At 43.8% G+C, this 14,808-nt stretch overlaps 1 pseudogene; it reads left to right on the top strand.

Annotated features, from left to right (window-relative positions):
• Positions 1–5,213: 5,213 nt before the first annotated feature.
• On the top strand, positions 5,214–12,309 carry LOC101837383 (annotated as a pseudogene).
• The last annotated feature ends 2,499 nt before the right edge of the window (positions 12,310–14,808 follow it).

Genomic DNA, 14,808 nt, shown 5'->3' with positions numbered 1-14,808 from the left:
TGTTAGATACTTTCTTACTCCACACATACAGCTTCCCTAGCAGTCTTGCATCATCTCTACTCCACACCTGTCACTGTCTTTGAAATGCGTCCCATAGTCCTGCTATACTTTATATCCTGTGGTTTTTCACTGCAACTGAGATTTCACCTTCACCAGTAGCTTTTCCTGGCCTCTCATGGTACCAAGCCTCAGTTTCCATCCAGGATCTCTTTAAACCTGGGGTCACCAGGGCAACAATGACTTTAACCTCACTAACAGTCCCTCCTGGTCTCTCACAGTGCCAAACCTCAACTGCTTTCTGTTGCCCCTTCATGTCTTCAAAACCAGGACCATCTGGTAGGCTCTTACACATTATCAAGTTTGCTTTCCATTTAAAGATGCAGCCTTCCCACTTCTCCCCTGATCCATTGGACCACAGCTTCTGTGAGCTGACCCTGAGGAAATATGTAGCATGAGTTCTAATTGGTCTTAATAATTAAAAGCCCAGAAGTCAGATATAGGGGATAAACGCTGAAAAATCAGAGAGATGAAGGAGCCACAGCCACACCTTACCTCGCTAACCTCCCAGCTGAAAATAGAATAAGTTCCTGTTTCCTCTTGCCTATATGCCTCTCTCCACCCAGTCATCTCACTTCCTGTCTCCACCTCCCTAGTGCTGGGATTAAAGGTGTGTACCACCATTGCCTGGGCCTCTGTGGTTAGCTAGTGGCAAGCTAACCTCTGAGCTTCAGACACACTTTATTTGTACAAACAAGATGTCACCACAGAAACACTTATAGAAGATTCTGGTCTCTTATTAATCACAGCTGATTTTTCAGTCCCCAGCAAGCCAGCATCAGTTTTCCCAGTAGAACAAATGTTTTCCTTCAGTGTGCTGGTCTCCTGTTAATCACAGCTGATTCTTCAGGCCCCACTGACCAAAACCACAGATTCTAATTACAATATGTCATGTGAACAGCCCCTATAGAGTCAGTGAAGGACTCTCAAACATCCCTCTGAAACTTCACAAGCCAGACCTCCATGATCTACAATTTCTCCCAACATTCTTCTCTTCCAAACTTCCAGAGACTACTTCATTAAGTTCTAAGCACTCAAAGGCTTTTCAGTTCAAATCTCCAAAACCCTTCCATAATCCTCCCTGATGAAACAACGTGTTCAGTCCTGACACCGTAAAATCTCACATTCTGGTGCAAAGTGGAGAGACTACCTTAAATGCCCTCCCCTGATAATGAGATTGATGACTGCCTTACATGCTATCCTAGAGCTTTATCCAGTGGCTGATGGAAGTAGAGATAGACACCCACAGCTAAACACTGAACTGGACTCCTGGAACCCAGTTGCAGAGAGGGAGGAGTGATGAGCAAAGAGGTCAAGACCAAACTGGTGAAACCCACAGAAACAGCTGACATGAACAAGGGAGAGCTCATGGACCCCAGACTGAGGACTGAGAGGCCAGCATGGGACTGATCCAGACCCCCTGAGCATTGGGGCTGAGCAGGCTGGAGAAAGAATCCGTAAAATGGAAGACATGATGGTAGAAATTACTGCATATAAAGAAGAGAAAGAAAATATTTTTAAAAAATGAAACCTCAGGAACTTGTTGAATGCCATCAACTAGTCACCCATACACTGGGAAGTTGGACACCATTCTCAACGAAGAAACTGGTAGCTCAGAAGAGCTCAGGAGCTCAACTGATTATGCCATTGCCCTGAGAACTCCCTAGAGAAGATCAAGGTTCAGTTCCCAGCACCTACATGTCAGCTCACAACCCTCTTTAAATCCACTTCCAGGCAATCTGATGCCATTTTCTGACCTCTGACCTCTGTATGCAACAGACATACACATATATACATACAGATACAATGTAAGCTCTCAGCTACTGCTCCAGTACCATGCCTACCTGTCTGCTCCAGTCATGATGGTCATAAGCTCACCCTCTGAAACTAAGCAAGTCCCCAATTAAATGTTTTCTCTTTTAAAAAATCCACATTCTGTTACCAATTTCTGTCCTGGTTTGCTTTTCGTTGCTGTGACCAACCCAACTTGGGCATGTCAGTACACAGCCCATCTTTGAGGGAAGCCAAAGCAGGAACTCAAGGCAAACACTTCAAAAAAGAAACCACAGAGGAGAATTGTTAGCTTGATCCCTAACCCTAACCCTAAACCTAAACCTAACCCTAACCCCTAAACCTAACCCTAACCCTAACCCTAACCCCTAACCCTAACCCTAATCCTAACCATAACCCCAACCCGAACCCCAACCCTAACCCTAACCTGTAAAGAGAAGCGTTCCCGCCAGCCTGGTTCCAGAGCTGCATCAGTCCCAAATAAACACACAGGAGGCTATATTAATTATGAAGCTGTTGGCCTTGCTTGTTTCTTACTGGCTAGCTCTGACTTAAGTATTAATCCAATAATTGCTAATCTAAGTATTTCTCTTACCGGAGAAGTTTCCGGGCTTCTTATCCCTATGGCGGTTACATCTTGACTCCCTGTGTTTCTCCTACCCAGAGTCCTCCTGGACTCCTAGTCCCACCTATCTTGCTTCCCTATTGGCCAACAGCCTTTATTAACATATACACAGGACTTCCGCATCACTAACCCCTAACCCTAACCCTAACCCTAACCCTAACCCTAACCCTAACCCTAACCCTAACCCTAACCCAAACCCTAACCCTAACCCTAACCCTAACCCTAACCCTAACCCAAACCCTAACCCTAACCCTAACCCTAACCCTAACCCTAGCCCTAGCCCTAGCCCTAACCCTACAGGCCAATCTCATGGAGGCAATTCTTTAATTCTTTTCCCAGGTGACTCTAGTTTATGCTAAGTTGGCAAAAACTTATCCTTGCTCTTTCCCTCATGGACTCCACCCCTCTGAAATTGTATCGCAAACACAACATTTTCTTTATAAATCGCATTGCTCATGGTGTTTTATCACAGTATTAGAAAAGTAACCGAGACACTCTTATAAAAAGTAACAACAGAGGGAAGTTATTGAACTTGATGGAGAACATCTGCAGGTAAGTCACATCTAGCATTAGGAAACAAGGCTAGGATGTTCAGTCTTGGAACTCTATTCAATACTGGGGTAGAGGTTCAAAAAGGAAATGCGAGGTAAGGAAATTCACACAGACCAAAATACAAGAGTTCAAACAATACACAGTAGGAAATTACATGATTATCAATGTAGACTACCCAGAAATAGCCCTACTAAAACCTCTTAGAATTGAGTGGTTTCACAACTAACAGACAAAAGATAAAAATCAATGATAGTTCTATATATAAGCAATAAAACATGGATATATATTAAAATTAACCACTATTTATAATAGCACAAAAAGGAATTTTTTTAGGCAAAACATCTTGAGGGTTGGTTTTGTCAGCTTGACAAAATCTAGAATCATGTGGGAAAAGAATCAATGAGGAATTTTCTGAATCAGGTTGGCCTGTGAGCATGTCTGTGGAGAATTATTTTGATTATGTTATTTGAGTTGAGAAGACAATTGAGATGGCACCCAGATCCACCATCAGAGAAAAGGACAGTGATGGGGGATGTCCTTCTGTATATATGTTTCTCTTATTGGTTGATGAATAAAGCACTGTTTGGCCAATAAAAGCAGGAATATAGGCGGGACTAGGAGAGGAGGAGAATTCTGGGAAAGGCAGGCAGAGAGAGACCTCTAGCAGAGGAAGAAGTAACAGGTCCGGACCCTTCTCCGGTAAGATAAAACCATGTGGAAATAGATTAATAGAAGTAAGTTAAATCATTAAGAGAGAGATAGCCAGTAAGAAGCCCTAGCCATCAACCAATAGTTTTATCATTAATATAGCATCTCTGCATGTTCATTTGGTGCTGAATTGGCAGGACCTAGTAGGACAAGAAAAACTCTAGAAGCAGGACTGCTTCCTGGAGACAGCATCAGCTGTCAACTCTTTTGAGGCCCACAGTAGCTAGAAGGAAAGCTACTTCCTCCACAGACCTGTGCCTTCTAGAGACAGCCTGCTTCAAGTGACTGACTGGGTCAGGAAATGGAGAGCTGGCTCAAGACAAATCCAAAGGCTCATCCCAAGATCTCAAGAATATGATCACACGATCTGAAGTATTCTGACAAAGCAAAAAGTTTTACTTCTTTGGAAGGATCCTGAGGCCCACTCTGAGCCATCTGATCTTGGTCACACTTTCTTATGTGACTGTACAATGCACAGAGTCACAGTCCCTATGGAGAAATGAAAACTGAACATATATGTTTTCATTGGAGGAAGTGATGGCCCTGGAGAAAATTGGATTTCTACCAACTGGCTTCCTTATAACTTTTTTAAATGAAGTTTAGGGTTTTTTCTTAATCATTTGACTTTTAAAATGGTACTTTTCGAAGTGTCCAAGGGAGAGTCTGGAAGCCAGCTCACCCTTGCGTTGGTGGAATCTCGAGCTTGGTGATTTGAGCGGGAGGTGATACTCTTCTACCAGGATCATGCTGTTCTACTTCGCCAGCAGCAGTGTTAACTCATCTAATTACACTGTTTACATGGGAAAGGATAAATATTAAAATGAAGATCTGATAAAGTATGGCTGGCCTGAAGATACTTGGTTTCACGTGGACAAACTCTCTTCAGCTCATGTGAAAGACCCTTACCCAGGACCCCCTACGAAAAGAAAAGCAAGGCCAGGCCATTGCCTAATGAAAAAACCCAGACCAGGTGCCTCGCCCAGCTGGCAGGATGTCAAACAGGATCTGTGGTCACCAGAGCAGTCATGGGACCCGGATAATAATTGCTGAAGCATGCCAGGGTCTTTTATGTGGCAATATCAGGACACCTAGTCCTTGGCAACTACCCCTGCCCCCAGTTGTGTCTATGATCACCATAGTAGTCATGGGACCCGGATAATTGCTAAAGCGTGCCAGGGTCTTTCATGAGGTAATACCAGGAAACTTAGTCCGTAGGAACTACCCCTGCCCCCAAGATGAGCCAATAAAATGCCTGTTACTATGCTGATACTTATGTAACCATTAAAACTCTATAAATATTGTGCTCCCTGCAAGCCCGGTATGCTCTGCACCCGAGTTGCAGTAGCATCCGCAGGCGCCTGTGTACTCAATAAATCACCTCTTGCATTTGCAGCCAGTGGTCTGGCCCCAGTTCTTGGGCAGAGGGTTCAGTTCAGTGCCCGGCGCTTTGATGCCGAGGTCTTACATATGTATGCCTTAGATTACAAAAGGGAGAGAGGATAGAAGACATTCCAAAGTAGGTTCTGATGGACTGTGCTCACCTTGTGAAGGCCAATAGCATTCAAGGATGCAAGATGAACAATGTTAATGTAGTGTACACGCCCTGGTCTTACCTAAAGAAGACAGCCGATGTGGACCTGGACAGATAGGCTTCCACAGGCAGAAGAATGTTAAAATTGTGACCGTGGAGAATAAAGTGAATGAAATCTTGAACGGATTAGAAAAGACCAAATTGGAGAAGTTTCCCGACCTATCAGCAGAGAAAGAAGGTCGAGACACGAAGAGAGGAATGAGAAAAAAAAAGCCCAGATTCAGGAAATGGAAAGGAGAAAGAAGAAATGGTAAATGGATGAACTTAGGAGCTACTTGTCACTAATGAAAGTTGAGAACAAATCAAGATGGTAATGATTATGGTGAGTTCATGGGAGCTGAACAAAGGATCCTGGAAAGATATGAATGTGCAGGCTATTACAGATCTTTTGATTTCACCTATGTTCTGAATTACAAAAACCAACCAACCAACCAAAATTCTACCTTCATTCTACGTAGACATCATCCATTTGGGAGCTTTTTTTTTAAGTCATTCTTTTTACCCATGAAAAGAACAGATGTCTAATATAGTTGAACTTGAAGACAACTTATAATTTTAGGAAAAGAAAAATATTTTTGGCAGAACATACATCAGTACCTCATGAAGGGTGGCTGCCTTTGTTCTTGAGATAGGCATTTGAGCAGACCAACTCTGAAAAGCACTTCTGTGGTTGTGATCTGTCCTGGAAACAGACGTCATGAAATGCATTTCCTATTTCTAAAATATCTGCTTCTGTTAAGACTGTAGGTGGGTTACTGGGCCAGAGCCCCCGATGATGATTTCCAGATTAGAAGAAGGGTATATGAGTCTTGAAGACAGTGGTAGTAATTAAGGCTTGGATTTTAATCAGAGTAGCCAGCCCAGATCTTACCGTACTCCAAGGGTCTGAGGGCCCCCATCTTAGCATCACAGTTTCACAGTTGATCTTAGCCAAGTTTAGGGGCTTGTTACCCGAACCACAAGTGACCTAAGCCACAGATGTGACAACTAGGCTCTGAAGTCATTTCTCTGTGTGGAGGGAGACAGGAAGGCATGCTCTGCCAGTAGTACTAGTGACAGTTGGTCCATTTTTGTCTTGACTATATCATGAAACAAAAGTCCACAGTGGATTATGAGTTTTAGAAAGAATCAACCGTTTTCCTAGTCAGCAAGTCATCTATTTCCCTACTTTGAAATATTTATTTTGAATTGTGACCCCAGAGTTGTAGGCTCAATAACTTCACATGGAGCATTGGTACTGGCCTGAGCCACCTGCTCTCAGCAGATACATTTTTAGTACAGTGTTTAAGGGACCTCCTGTAGAGACACAGCAAACAGTGAGAGAGGGGAGAGAGAGCAAAGCCTGCAGGGAAGTGGCATGTAGAACTGTATTTTAGCATACCCACACAGTGCCCACAGCAGTGGGTGCTAAGCCAGCAGAAATGATTTCTTCGGCAAATGTACCAGCTGTCATCCCTGAGGTACAGGCAAAACCGAAAGACTTGTGATCCCTGGTACTCCAAGATGAGCATGAGCTAACCTGGAAAATTCCATGAGGCATTAACTCATTAGCCACATTGGAGAGGGTATGGAAGCCTGCACCAGAGGGTGTGTGTGTGTGTGTGTGTGTGTGTATGTGTGTGTGTGTGTGTGTGTGTGTGTGTGTGTGTGTGTGTGTGATTTAGACTGGAGTTCTGTGATTTTAAAAAAATCAAAATAAAGTATCATTTTTATTTTTAAAAAATGGTACATTTCCCACCAGAGTGACTTGGAACCTAAGCAGGCAGCCACCTCCTCTCAGCACCCAGTGCTCTCCACCCCCATCCACCTGCCTCCTCCAATAGCTGTTGATCCAGGAACACTTTCCCTTACACACCCCGGAAGTTGATGATTTAAAGCCATTGTGCCAAGCCAGAGGGTCTTCCTGGGAATGTATGTCTCTGGTCTGTGACCAAAGAGTAGAGTAAGCAGAAGTCCAAATCCAGAACTTAGTTGTAAGAGTCACTGCTTTTTTTTGTTGTTGTTGCTGTGACAAAATACCCAACGAAAGTAATTTAAGGGACAAGGGGGCTATCTTGGCTCGAACTTCAGGAGATAAAGTTCACCACGGCAGGCAAGGCAGCTACAGCCAGCTCCTGCCTGTGCCTGCTTGCCTGCATCTCAATGGATCTGGAAACAAGGCAAAGGAATACTGGTGATTCAGCATCTTCTTCATTAGTCCCTTTTTATTCAGTCTGGGAACCCAGACTATAGAGTTGGTGGCACCGACATAAAGGGCAGGTGCTGGGTTCTATAAGAAAGCAGGCTAAGCAAGCCAGGAAGTAACACTTTCCCATGGGCTCTTGCATCAGCTCCTGCCTTCAGCTTGCTGCCCTGTCTGAATTCTTGCTCTGACTAACTGCCTTCAGCAATGAACTATGAGTAGTAAAATAGACACTTTCCTCCCAAGCTGATTTGGGTCAGCAATAGAAACCCTAACTAGGACATCGACTACCACAGTCATCAAGCTCTTGACTGTTATATTTGGGGTTTATGGTAGACAGATAATCAATGAAGTCCTGGCTACATTCAATCACAATTGACTCATTGGTCCCATAGTCATACCTGGTATCAATTTTGTGGTCCCCAAATAATTTGAATGAACTCAGTTGATAGTATAATCTCTACACTGGTTTCATAGCCTGAGGGCTAAGAGCTAACAGAATAGGGAAGGATGTTTGGAACACTCTAGAAGACTCTCTTCCCAACCAAAGCAGCAAATCAGGTACAATAACCACACAAAACAAAACACTATCACCTTAAAAAAAATTCAACAGATGCAGAGGTTGTGATTACCTATCATCTCCATTTAATTCACTAGTACATGTCCAAAAACAAAAAAAACCAAAAACCAACATAAAAAAAGATTCCTAACATAGATGCTGGGAGAAGGCATCAGAACATGCGAGAGAAGCCAAGTATGTAGAAGCTTCCCTAGCTAGTACTGTACTGATATATTTGCATCAAATAACAGCATGGCCTTGGTACGTGATGTGTAACCTCTGACCATTCCAACAGAATGAAAGCGTCTGAAACTGTACATATCGAATGCTGCTACAGGCCACAGAATCATGCAGTGAGAATGCAGCCGGCAAATCATGGAGCTAACCCACTGGGATCATTTTCCAATGGAGGAGGCCCACAAGCAGGGGAGTGGAAGTATTTGCTTTATGGATAGTTGCTGTCCTTACTGTAAATTCCTTATGAATACATATAGTGCTCCCTTCCTGTGAATACATAGTGCTCCCTTCCTGTGGGGGGATTCATCCCATAAGCCCCAGCAGTGTACCAGTCGAAACGTTTTGCCGTATGTATTGGTGTATTGGATAACTTCCCCCGCCCCCAGCAATGCATGATTCTGGCAAGAAAGTAATCACAGTCAATACTTTTGCTCTCTCAGTAAGGTCTTTGTATAAACTTAGAAATCTGCACCCCTGCAATTATCTTTTTTAGCAGACAGTTGGTCAGTGTTAGTGTCCAGGCAAAGAGACCTCTATTGAGTCATTCGCAGATGTCCAAAGACAAGAATTATAGCATGTCTGAAGTTGTTTACTCATGCTCTTAGAGAGACAGAGAACAAAAGTGTCCGGGATTCACTCTATCAGCATATAGGAAAGTACTATCGCAAGCTAACCTCATGTTAACCTTAAAGCATGCCTATTCTTCACTTTCCAGTCTACTAACTATAGACCTGTGTCTTAAAGTGGTCATCGGGCACTGTGCCCTTCCCTGTCTGGTCATGGTTTTGCTCCTATGGCCTTGGACCCTTGTGGTGTCATAGTAAATGGCCCAGCTCCTTATCGCTTCCTCTGGGAATATGCTTTTGACCAATGAGAGAAATTTCTTTATCACCTCAAGGGTCCTGAAGGAGAAGAGTTTTTAGAATAGAAGAAGAAGCATGGAGAAGTTAGAAGCAGTACAGGATTATTAGATTAGAAACAGAACAGTAAAGACCGAATGAAATAAAGAGCATGATCCTCAGATTGTGTGTGAAGTTACTATAGAAATATTTTACCCCCTCCTTTGCACCCAAGAAGCATTTCACCTCTGGAATCCTGGGTAGCATGTCTCATAGCCCTTACAGAACACACATTGATTACCTTGTCTCAGGCTATGAGAGTCCTGCATAGCAAAATCCAAAGCAGGCCGACCTGGATTTATTCCCTTATAAAGGATTTTATTCCAGAGCTGAGAACTTATTCAAGCTACCATGAGACTTGTCCCATGCAAGAAAAGCTTATTTCATGCAAGGAAAGTGAGCATGCCACCAGGAAAGAGAAATGGGAAGCCCCAAACACAAACATTTCTAGAGCAACCCCAAGACAAAGAGAATGTCTCATCTCTTCCTGCACTGACTCCCTCATCCATTTACATGTTCATCCACCTTTAGTTTTAGAAGCTGTCAGGCCTCTCTGAGAAGTACAAAAGATGACATACTAGCTTTGTCTCTGCAGCATTACAACTTCCCTAGGTGGTGAGGACAGTCAGAAAGACTCTGATCAAACCCCAGAGGATCTGAACACAGGCCCACAGATTGGGAATAAGCCCAGCTCCACTGGATATCCCTTTTCTGTTGCTTAAGCCTGCTCTAGGACAGGAAGTGGATGAGAACATCCATACCTCCCATAGTACTGCACCCCATAATATGCACACCATTAGCACCCACTGCAAGCACATTGCTGGAATTCTCTGGTGGGATAGGCTCACCTCTTGGCACCTAAGTTTCTTTGCATTGAACGGAGTACCTCCCATCTCTTGAGTGTTACTATAAATTAAGGTGAAATCACTGGAAACCCCAAACACAATTCTTGTGTGGCAGTTTAACATGTATGAGTCTCCCCAATGTCTGTTCTCTCTCCTCATAATCCCACAGGTCATAGGATACAAGTCAACAACCTTGCTATAAAGTTTTCCCTGGAGATGAATTCTCTGACCTACTTACCAGCTCACACACACACACACACACACACACACACACACACACACACACACACACACACACACACCGAAAACCTACAGACTAGCAGGTGTTTGTTATTCAATTCTCTGCCAGCCATTCCCTTCTCATCAGCCACTTTATTCCTCACAGCATCCAAAATAAAACCTGGTCTTGCAGGGACTCACAGCAACATTGATGTAAAGCTGAAGATTTGTGTCTTCCTTAAACTTGTATGTATTGCTTATTTTTTAACATAAGATTCGTGGTTTATAAAATCTGAAAACCAGTATGAGAAAGAGCTGAAGCAAAACTCATTGCTCATGCACTGGCATGGGCTGTGTGTGCTGGGACAACCCTCCCTCCTGAGTCTGACCTCCTAATCTGATGCATAAGGAAGTAGACCAGATGTTCTCTTGGAGTCCTTCTGAGATATTGGACTCGAATGCTTTTCAGGAATTCTCACTCACCGGATAAAGAGGTTTAATTTTGTAGCTGGAGCAGCCAATAACCCTAACCCTGGCATGCCCACCCTGAGACACTTATGTAAGCAATGACACCTATGAACAAGGATACCTGTGAATATAGACCAATGCAAAATAATAGACTACTTGAAACACAATGTCCTAGTTGATCTTAACTGCCAACTTGACACAGCCTAAAGTCACCCCAGAGAGGAGTCCCAATTGAGGGATTTCCTAAACCAGAGTAGTCAATAGGTACGTCTGTGGGGTATTGTCTTGACCACTAATTTTTGTAGGGAGGTGCACCCACCACCCCACCCCCCACACCCACCACCCACCACCCGCCGCTGGGGATGGCACCATTCCCTGAGAAGATTGCCCTGGGTTATATTTTTTAAAGCTATTTAAGCATGAGTCTGTGGACAAGCAAGCCTCAAGCAGCATCCTCCATGATTCCTGCTGGACTTCTTGTTATGTGGAATAGCATGCAGCCCCGCCTCCAGATTCCTACCTTGAGATCCTGCCATGACTTCCTTCGATGATGGGCTGTGACCTGGAAATAAAAGATGAAATAAGCTTTCCTCCCCCAATTTGCTTTTTATCAAAGTATCCTATCACAGCAAAAGAAAAGTCACTAGGAATTATTATGGTTTATTTAGGGGTGGGGTGTGTGTGTGTGTGTGTGTGTGTGTGTGTGTGTGTGTGTGTGTACTGTGTGATTCTCAAGTGTGAACCTCGTAGATCACAATCACATCATGTTGGAAAGGGGGGACTTATTAAGAGCACCGGCTGCTCTTCCAGAAGACTTGGGTTCGTATTCCCAGCACCTACATAGCAGCTCACAATTGTCTGTAACTCCAGTTCCAGAGGATCTGATGCCTTCACACAGGCAAAACACCAATGCACATAAAATAAAAATAAATCTCTCTTTTAAAATGTTGGAAAAGAGTCCTGTCCAAGCCCAGCTGCCAGAGCTGCAGCTAGACATCTGTAGTGTGGCAGTGCCTACGTGGACTACAGAGACAGCCTTCGATGACATCCAAAACCAGTTTTATTGCTATAGAACTGTGATCTGTTCCATCAGCTGTGGGTATCAAGAAGTTATTTTGTCTACCAAAAACCTGGTCACATCCCTGGGAACATAGGCTGAGTGCACAGATGTACATTCAACCTTGAGTAATTAAAGAAACTCAAAGCCAAATCCCCCCTTAACGAACAGATCATGAAGACACACATTTTAACAACCTTAACCCTGAACTTGAAAGATGGGCACATGATCCAGTTTTACCTTGATCCCTCTTTTTATGGGTACAGAGAACCTGATTTCTATTCAGGCTTCAGCAGCCACCCAGAGCATCATTACCTGATGATTATCATAATGAGCACCGGAGCGGTAATGGCCTGATAAATGACTGCCACGTTCGTGTGTTTTGTAGGGCATCCATTCAAGCAGCGGCACATCCTCCCTCCTTCCATTCAAGCAGAAATAACAGGCAGCCACACCAGAAAGACGGGGGGCGGCGGGGTGGAAGCAAAGGAAAAAGATTGGGAAGGCAGTGAATCCTGACTCATGCAAGACTCTCCCTTGAGAAGCATCTGCAAAGAGCACAGGTTCGTTTGGCAGACCCACTGAGGACTCAGCTGTCTCGCACAAGAATAGCAGTTCTCAACATGTGGGTCGTGACCTTTCGGTGGGGTGGAAAGACCCTTTTACAGGGGTCACCTAAGACCACCTGAAAACACGGATATTTGCATTATGATTCATAGTAGTAGCAAAACTACAGTATGAAGTAGTAACAAAACAGCTTTACGGTGAGGGGTCACCACAACATGAGGAACTGTATTAAATGGTTGCAGGGTCAGGGAGATTGAGAACCATTGCATAAGAGCCCTGTTTGCCTGTTGGAGGACTGGAAGCCACCTTGTTTTCACTGTCTGAAAGAATTAGCATGATAAGAGAAAAAAAGCAAAAAAGACTTGGAGTAATTGGGACAGCTGTACATGGACACGGAGTCTCTTTATGCTATCTTCCATCCATATTCATGATCTTCATGTTTCACGAATATTTTAGGGAATTCTTTTAAAAAGGGCAAAAAATTAACTTTCTGGCAGCTGATGGCACATAAAATGTGAGTCACAACACCTTCGGGCTGGCAGTAATTAGTGATCAGGAGTTACTCAGCCCAAGTCTTCAAACCTATAGCTTACCGTATCTCAGAAACTAATACACAGGCTTGCTTCACTTCTGGTCTTCCCTGAACATGTAACAAGGTCTAAAGAAAAGACACATGGCAGAGATTTGCTGGAGGAAATAGGTCACTGGAAGCAAACCTTTGAAGGGTATACCTCATGCCTGACCCACCATGAAGTAAACAGTCTCTCCCTCTACACTAAGAGGGTATATACTATACTATACTATACTATACTATACTATACTATACTATACTATACTGTACTATACTATAATGTACTATATTATCTTCCTCCCACTATGAGGGCCTGTCTCTCCATGGGCTTAGTCAGTAGCACCAAGGACTATGGACTGAAGTCACTAAAACCATAAGCCAAAACGTTAACAAATATTTCTTCCCTTAGGCTGCCTACATCAGGAATCTGGTCACATCAGTGAAAAAAAAGCAACTAATACATGGTCTCACTCTTTCCCTATTGTTATAGGCCTAGACTTTAGGCCTGAACAAATCATTCTTTCTCCTTATTCTAAACCTTCCACGGCTCCCCACTGCCTCTCCTAAAGGGCCAGGCTCCTCAAGCTGAATTCCAACTGTGAAGCTATTGTTGTTTTGGCTGCAGGCTTTGGAATTTGTAGCCCAGTGCTATCACCTACCATGGATACATCTTGGCAAATTTCTCAACTTCTTCTAAATGTCTGTTTTCCTCTCTGTGAAACAAGAATAATGTGGTAAGAGATGAACAAGGTAAGGCCCTTGGCACTGTGTCCCACACATAGCAAAGCCAACTAATTTAACCAACTTTATCCATTGTTCTGGGCCAATCTGCCCCTCCTGACTCTTGTAAGAACAGCTTACACCCTTCTGATGAACATCACCCTGGCCTACCTCTGCTAACCCTAAGGCATGTTCCTCCAAAGCACCCTGTTCATTACTTAAAGTTCCAGGCATCCTTCAGAGTCTGACTCAAATGCCACTTTATCCATGAAGGCTCTCAGAGCCCCAGGACAAAATATGAGAGGGCTGCTGAATTTGAATGTCATATGTCAATTTTCTTGTCCTTGAACCGGCCTGGGAGAGTTTCAACTTCCTGCAAACTTGATTTTTATCACAGGCTCTCTCTCCACAGAGCTTCTTGGGGCTGGTTCCATTTTTCCCTCAGAGGATTACTGCTTCTCTAGAGGTGTTCTCCTCCAAATAACCCTTCCTCTTGGAGTTTCAATCCAGTAAGAGTCCCTCTGCTCCTTCTAGCCATAGGTTACTGGCCCATCCTTGATACCTCAGACTTACTTCGTGAATGAACCTCTACTGTTTACTTCATGGTGGGTCAAGCATGAGGTATACCCTTCAAAGGTTTGCTTCCAGTGAGTGGGCCAAAACACTCAACCCTGGTTAGATAAGATAAAACACTTTGCTCTTCTGTACCTATGACCTTCTGGATTTATAACTCCAAAGGAGATTCTCCCAGCCACCACCCTCCAGCAGTTAATGCAGATAGAAGATCCCCAGACGTGATAGGTAATATTGTCAACTTGACATGATCTAGGCTCACCTAAGAGACAAACCTCGGGATGTATCTGTGAGGAAGTTTCTAGGTTGGGTCACGTGAGAGAATGAAGAACTACACTGTATGTAAGTGACACCTTTACTGGGGCTGGAGTTCTGATGAGTCAAATACAGAGAGTGGAGTTAGACAATCTCTCTCTCTCTCTCTCTCTCTCTCTCTCTCTCTCTCTCTCTCTCTCTCTCTCTCTCTCTCTCTCTCTCCTGTCTCTCTGCCTCCTAATGGAAGCTACAATGTGGTCAGTTACCATGCAATCCCCACTATGATGGACTGGACCCTCAAGCCATAAACCAAAATAAGCTCTTCCTGCCAC

The sequence above is a fragment of the Mesocricetus auratus genome, unplaced genomic scaffold, assembly GCF_017639785.1.
Source record: "Mesocricetus auratus isolate SY011 unplaced genomic scaffold, BCM_Maur_2.0 Super-Scaffold_4256, whole genome shotgun sequence".
NCBI classification, from domain to species: Eukaryota; Metazoa; Chordata; class Mammalia; order Rodentia; family Cricetidae; genus Mesocricetus; species Mesocricetus auratus.
The sequence above is the reverse complement of the archived record's forward strand: the minus strand, read 5'-3'. Positions and strand labels throughout refer to the sequence as shown.